Consider the following 6,864-nt stretch of genomic DNA (forward strand, 5'->3'; position numbering starts at 1 on the left):
TGATACCTCCAGCCCATAAACCGCACCAAACCGTGACCTTTTCTGGATACATTGGTAGTTCTTGCAATTCTTCTGACAGATCTTCACTCCAAAATCGACAATTCTGCTTATTTGCGTACCCATTGATCCAAAAATGAGCTTCGTCGCTGAACACAATTTTTCGAAGAAGAAGCGCGCGATAAACTTTCTTAACAGAACAGGCATTTTTATAATAAAATTCAATGATTTGCAAGCGTTGTTCGTTTGTAAGACGATTCATGGTTAAATTATAGACCAAACTGAATCTGTTTGACAGTGAAACAAAACACGAAACGTGCGTCAGCTGTTTAAACCAACTGTTTAAAAAGATAATAGTTAAAAAATCACCCGTTAAAAGCATGACCGGTAAAATTTAAATGAAAATGAAGTCTTTTAGAGATATGAGAAAATATCTTAACATACGTACATAAGTCGAGAACAAAAAAGCGCAAACATGTTTTTAATTTAAAGAAAAGAGAACAGTTCCGTGTGATCCGTCTGTTGAGTGTCGCATTTTAAATTTTATAACAGTGTTTCTGAATATGTGAAATGTAAGATCTTTGACGGAAACGTTAAGTTTTAAACTGGTTCTGAATTGTTTTGCAGTGTGAATAAGTGTGCAGATCATAACATAAATTCTAGTCCTTTTGTCGCGGATTTTGTGGATTAATGGACCTGCGAGCTTTTATATCTCAGGCCACTTACGATTTAATAATTAATAATATTCACTCCAGTGTAAAACCAGCGACCGAAAAACATCAAGGTGATGAACATTCGACAGAATTAACTGTATCTGGCGATGGCACATAGAAAAATCGAGGGTTTACTTCCTTGTACGGTGTCACATCATTGATCGGGTACTATTCTGGTAAAATTATTGATATTATTGTAAAAAGTGCCTACTGCAAACAGTGTGAAACATGGAGGAAGAAACTCGATACCGAAGAATATAATGAATGGTATGCAGAACATAAAAATACTTGCATTGCAAACCATTCTGGTTCTTCTGGGAAATTGGATGTTAGTCGTCGAAATGTTCCAACGTTTATTGGAAAAACTTGGAGTCATGTACAAAAATTATATCAGAGACGGTGACTCCAAAACGCACTCGGGAATTTTAAATGATGCACCTTACGGTGATCAAGAAGTTGTGAAAAAAGGATGTACAGAAACGAATGGGCACGCGACTCCGAGATTGTGAAAAAAAAAATGTTGAAACAGTTGAAAACAAAAAAGGGGAAAAAATACAAAAAAAAAATATCGATGGAAAAGGCAAACTTACTAGAAAGATGATCGATAAGTTGACAGTTTATTATGACTTAGAAACAAGGAGAAATTGTGTACCCGTTGAAAAAATGTATGATGCTATCTGGACCACAGAAAGATGTGTAGGTGGGTTTAATTAAAACCACAACGAGAGCTACAATCAAATGATTTGGAAAATCTCTCCCAAAGTCATTCCGGCCGGTTCGAAAACTGTAGAAATCGCTGCATACATAGCTGCCGGCATATTTAATGAAGGAATGGCATCACTATTGTATTATATGAAGGCAATAAGAATTACATTTGAACCCATTGCGCATTCATATGCCGAAAACGAAAATGAGCAGGGAGTGAACATTTCCGATCTCAGAGAGCGTAAGAGCATCCGAGATGGAAAAATGGCCCGCAGACAACATCAGATCAATTTATTAAAAACTGCCGAAGAGACGGGGGGTATGTTATATGATCCTGGAATAGACAACTCCATATAAGTTATATTAAAAAAAAATGATATCCTATGTAAAGTGCTTTCCAAACTTTAAACGCGTTTTTCTCAAAATGGTGTTTTCAACATTACTCGAAAACGGCTAAACCGATTAGTGTCAAATTTTAAAAGGAGCTTCTTAAATATTATATATTTATATAATTTTAGTAATTAATCGAAGATTTTGTCTCATCGATACATTTTTTTACAAACAATTTAAGGCTGAAATTTTGGTCAAAAACCAATTTTTGTTTTTAGAAACCGCCATTTTGTCAAAAAAACTTATTTTGCTTACTCCTTCGATTAACCACTAGATTTGACATTACTTTAACGAAATCTGTTTGGTTTTTTAATTTCAGAGGATCAACTTCAGACGTATAGTGATCACCGCAAAACGTCTTTTTTGAGACGAGCTCCCGAGGATCAGCTGTAGCTCCTTTCCAAATATATATTTTTACTAATACTAAGTCTTAAAATACATTTAAAAGTTAACATAATATGTGTACAAATTCTAGATCAATAAATTGAAGTTTTCTCAGAAAAAATTCTGGAAAATTCGCTTTTTTCGGCCTTCTAAGTGTGTAACCCCTTCCTCCATTTGTGGATCAAAATCAAGCGCACACTACAAATAGGAGGAGGAGCTCGGCTAAACACCCAAAAAGAGTGTAAGCGCCAATTATTTATATAATTTATATATACTTATACATATATTCAATAAAATTTATAGTCACCACCATTAGCTATAATGGCTGCTTATCGTCGTGTCATACTTTGGTTTTCAAATCAGCCGAATTTGCCTTGATAACTGTGTGAGCATCCATATTTGTTTTCCTTCTAATTTTTGCTTACATATTGCCCAAGCATTTTCAATAGGGTTGGCATCAGGCAACTGTGCAGGTCAAAACAACATATCAATCCAACTTTGCTGTTTCCTCTCTATTCACCTTCGGCTTTGATACTTAGAATCATTGATCTGTTGTAAAATCCAAGGTTGGTTAGTTCTTCCAAATATGTACCTTCGCAGCTAGCGGGAGAAATGTTTTTTGGTAAATTTTATTCATCAAAACTGCATTCAAATTTGCGGTAAACACAAATAAACGGTCAAATACTTTTTCGGAGAAGTCCCAACATGAACCTTAACCTCAACTGAATGTTAAACAACGGCCGCTTTCTAAATTTCCACGCGTATTGCGAAAAGGATAGACGTCTTTGCAACATTTACATTTTTTTATAACGGAACTTTAACGTTGAATTTTCCTGGTCACGTTTTTGTTACACAAACTGTACTTATTATATATTAGATATAGAGATAGAATGGCAATAAAAAAATATTTCTCCTGCATATTAGTTATCAGACAGCATAAAGAATAAATGTTTAGAAAAAACTCCTATCGGCAACGGAAAAAATATTTCCATCTGATAACTGTTATGAAATAACTTATTCGTTAGATTTCCGAATTCGGGTAATTTTTTCGATTTGTACAATAAATTAGAGATAACTGTTATTTTTGGTTCCAGATTTTTTCCAAATTCCTTTGACACAGGATAAATTTAGCCTCCAAACCCCCCTGTAAACCCACCAGTGCATGCATATACATACATATGTATCTCGTCGAGTGAAAAACTTTTACATTCACAACTGTATGCATAGGTAAATTCATATACTCGTACATATGTATGCACGAGTGAAAGTACATACAAATATGCACATACAGTTTGCCTCACAATTCTTTTCCCAATTTAAAATTGAATAGTATCACTATTTCCTTAGTATACTTGATTCCTTTTTTTGTAGCATAAAACTTTGCTAAAGCCTTCTATTTGATCATGTATATAAAAATAGTTATTTGAACACGCAATATGCAAAAACAAAAACGACAAGCCAAATGTGTCACATTTTGCGGTGTCTCAAAATTGTTGTACAACTCGATGAAACATAAACAAACACCAGAAACATAATTATAGTTTTTTTTGTATATTTTTAGTAGCTGCTGCACTTGTACAGATGAGCCAGGTGGCAAAAGTGATTCGTGATGTTCATTGTAAATATAAATAAGAAAACGTCTTTGCAATAATGCTGGGTTATCGTGTGAGTGAAAATAGTATACAATTGGCTTATTATATTACCAAAAAGGCAACAGCAAAACAAATGGCGGAAATGTTTTCTATTAATTCAAGGGCAGTGTCAAACATTATAAATCGTGTAGTAAACGAAAATCGGTTATAGTTAAAACACTTTAGTAGCAGACCAAAAAAGCTCAATCAAGGGGCATGTTAACCGTATATTTGGCAGACCACCAGGGTGTGAAAGTAGATCACGAAACAGTCCAAAAAGTTATCCTAAAACTCAAATTTTCATCAAGATACAAGAAAACAGTAATAGTAAGCTAACGTTGACAAACTAATTTAATTTCCTTAAATTCACGTTTCGCACTCAGTGGAATATTGGGATGATTTTTTTGTTGTTGTGACGATACAAAATAATACTAAATAACCACCATGACCCAACAGAGTTTGGAGAGAACCATTAGGAGCCCTACATAACATGGACATTATTTCCACAGTAAAATTTGGGAAGCTAAGTGTGATTATATGGGGTTGTATTGTATTTGTAGCAAAATGTTGGCAACATGGCAAAAGAAATCTATTTAGACATTTTACTTAACAATTTTCAGGTCTTGGTTTCTATATATGTGATTGCTCAAAAGTGCGATATATTTCTGTCCAAAGCCCAGATATCAACGCAATTGAAAATGGTTGGCTGTATTTGAAAAATAAAGCGTCAACAAGATGTCCTACAAACCAAAACTACTTGATACGGTGCATCAAAGAGAAATGGGAAAAGATTTCATAAGAATATGACTAAAAAAAACTAATTTTACCAATGCCCAGGAGGTTACAATCGGTAATAGATGATGCAGGCGGCCGCACTAAATATTAACATAAAAATAGTCATGTACATTTATTTGATATTTTATTTTGCCTAAATGCGAAAAGAGTTTTTAGACAGTGCCGAATATAACACCTTTTTCCAATTGGTTTTTTCCTAAATCACTTTAAGTAAATATTTCTGTTTTCCACAAATAGCACATTAATAAATAATTTTGTTGTGTTATAAAACAAAACATAAATAAATATGAGCATTACTTTCGAAATCCCCTACAAAAATGTTCCTTTGTCAAATATTTTCATATGAAAAGATTTATAAGACAAACTGTATGTATGCATGTTTCTATGGAATTGGACTTCTATCGATAAATCAGTCATCATTGTCATGTTTAGGGGCACCTATTAAGTAGTTATTTACGGAGAATTACTTACAGTTAGACGGCATTTGTATTTACATATATACATAGAATACATAGAATACAAACGTATTGAGAGTAACGGTTTTTCTTTTCTATTTTGGTTAAGTGTAAAATATGAAGTGTACTGATATTCTGTATTATTTTAAAGAAATAATAACATACATTTAATTAAGAAAGTTCTTTTAAATTTCTAAATTACTCTTCCGGAACTTCGTATTGAGATATTTGTTATTTTTGTAATACCTTAAAACGTTTTTTTCTAAAGCGGAACTATATGTAGCATTTATTAGCAGCATTGAAAAAGTTAACTAGATATTTTAATTAATCAATCTTTGCTATAAAAAACATAATCCGGTCGATTCTGAATAGAAACTTCCCGCAACATTTTTTTTTATTTCCTCTTATCATGAATATAAATTCCGAGCGAATTTTTTTCTTCTATCTGTTATTTATTACTAACGAACTTCGAAGTCGGAAAATGGCGTTTGGGGAAAAAGTAGGTATCGCGAAGGCAAAAAAAGGAAGAATGCTAAGGCACATTCGAATGAATTTTCTGCCGGAATGAGGGAACAATGTCAATAGTTATCTATTTTAGAAAAATTTAGGAAATAAACACATCAATTTGCGAAGCTAATTAGATAACACCATTTAGATTCTTAAAAATATTTAGCATTTAATTGCATTCAGGTAGAGAATTTTATATGGGCATAGAGGACCTATACACTAAATTCTATTAAATTTACTACTTTTGCAAATGCAAATATAAATTTTAAAGATTTCACACTTTCTTAACGTTTTCCGTTAGAAATACTTATTGAATTATGAATTGCTAACCGGCTCTCAGTGAATTTGGGCGAATGATGACGCAAGTGTTTTGTTTTTGTTTTTATTTACAGACAGCCCAGTGTATAGGTATATATGAATTTCAATTGAACATTCTGTTTAATAATTTCTGATTGCTATGCTTATTGCTATAAAGTTATTAAAATGTGATGCGCACCGTTGAATTGAGGCAATGACAATAAAAGTTCAGTGCAGTTTCTTTGCTTTTCCAATGAATGTGGAATTGTTGCAAAAGGCATAAAATTCTACCGGAGGTTAAAAGCATTTAATGCAAAGACTAACTAAATTTGTATGAGGCATTACGCTGAAAGCAAAACACTCGACAATTGATAAAATACTCTTGATAAACTCAATATTAATGGCATTCAATAGAATTATAACAATTGGACAATTCTGCTTTTTTGCAGCATTTAAATTAACCTAAAAATTACTCTACGATATTCGTATAATTATTGATTATCACAGAAAATCTCTACGCTTAGACATTACGAATGGATTCAATGATGAAACTACGAATTTCGAATTTACGTTAGAAGCTTTGCGAATTCAGTAATTGGAGTCAAATACCAGAGTCGACTGCTGATCTGTTGAATCTAAAGTATTTAATTCCAAATTTAAGTTATATATTTAACAGCCTAGAATTTTTCTTACTTACCCATTTCTAAAAGATTAATGGCATCTCTCAATTGAAGTATTAGGTGCGCAACTAAGTCCTCGCTGTTTTTTGATGAAAATACAACTTTAATCTGAAACAATGGTTGCAAGTGAATCATTGAAAGTATTGCCCACCGCTGGCTACTACTTTTTCCCATCTTTCTGGTAGATCTCGTATACCGTCGCGGTAAAACTGTTAATTTTTTGAGGCTATCCACGGATCATGCCATTTTTTGATATCTTCATATGAATGAAACTGCTAGTCAGCTAGACCATGTGCCATCGATCGAAACA

The sequence above is a fragment of the Anastrepha obliqua genome, chromosome 1 (assembly GCF_027943255.1).
Source record: "Anastrepha obliqua isolate idAnaObli1 chromosome 1, idAnaObli1_1.0, whole genome shotgun sequence".
NCBI lineage: Eukaryota > Metazoa > Arthropoda > Insecta > Diptera > Tephritidae > Anastrepha > Anastrepha obliqua.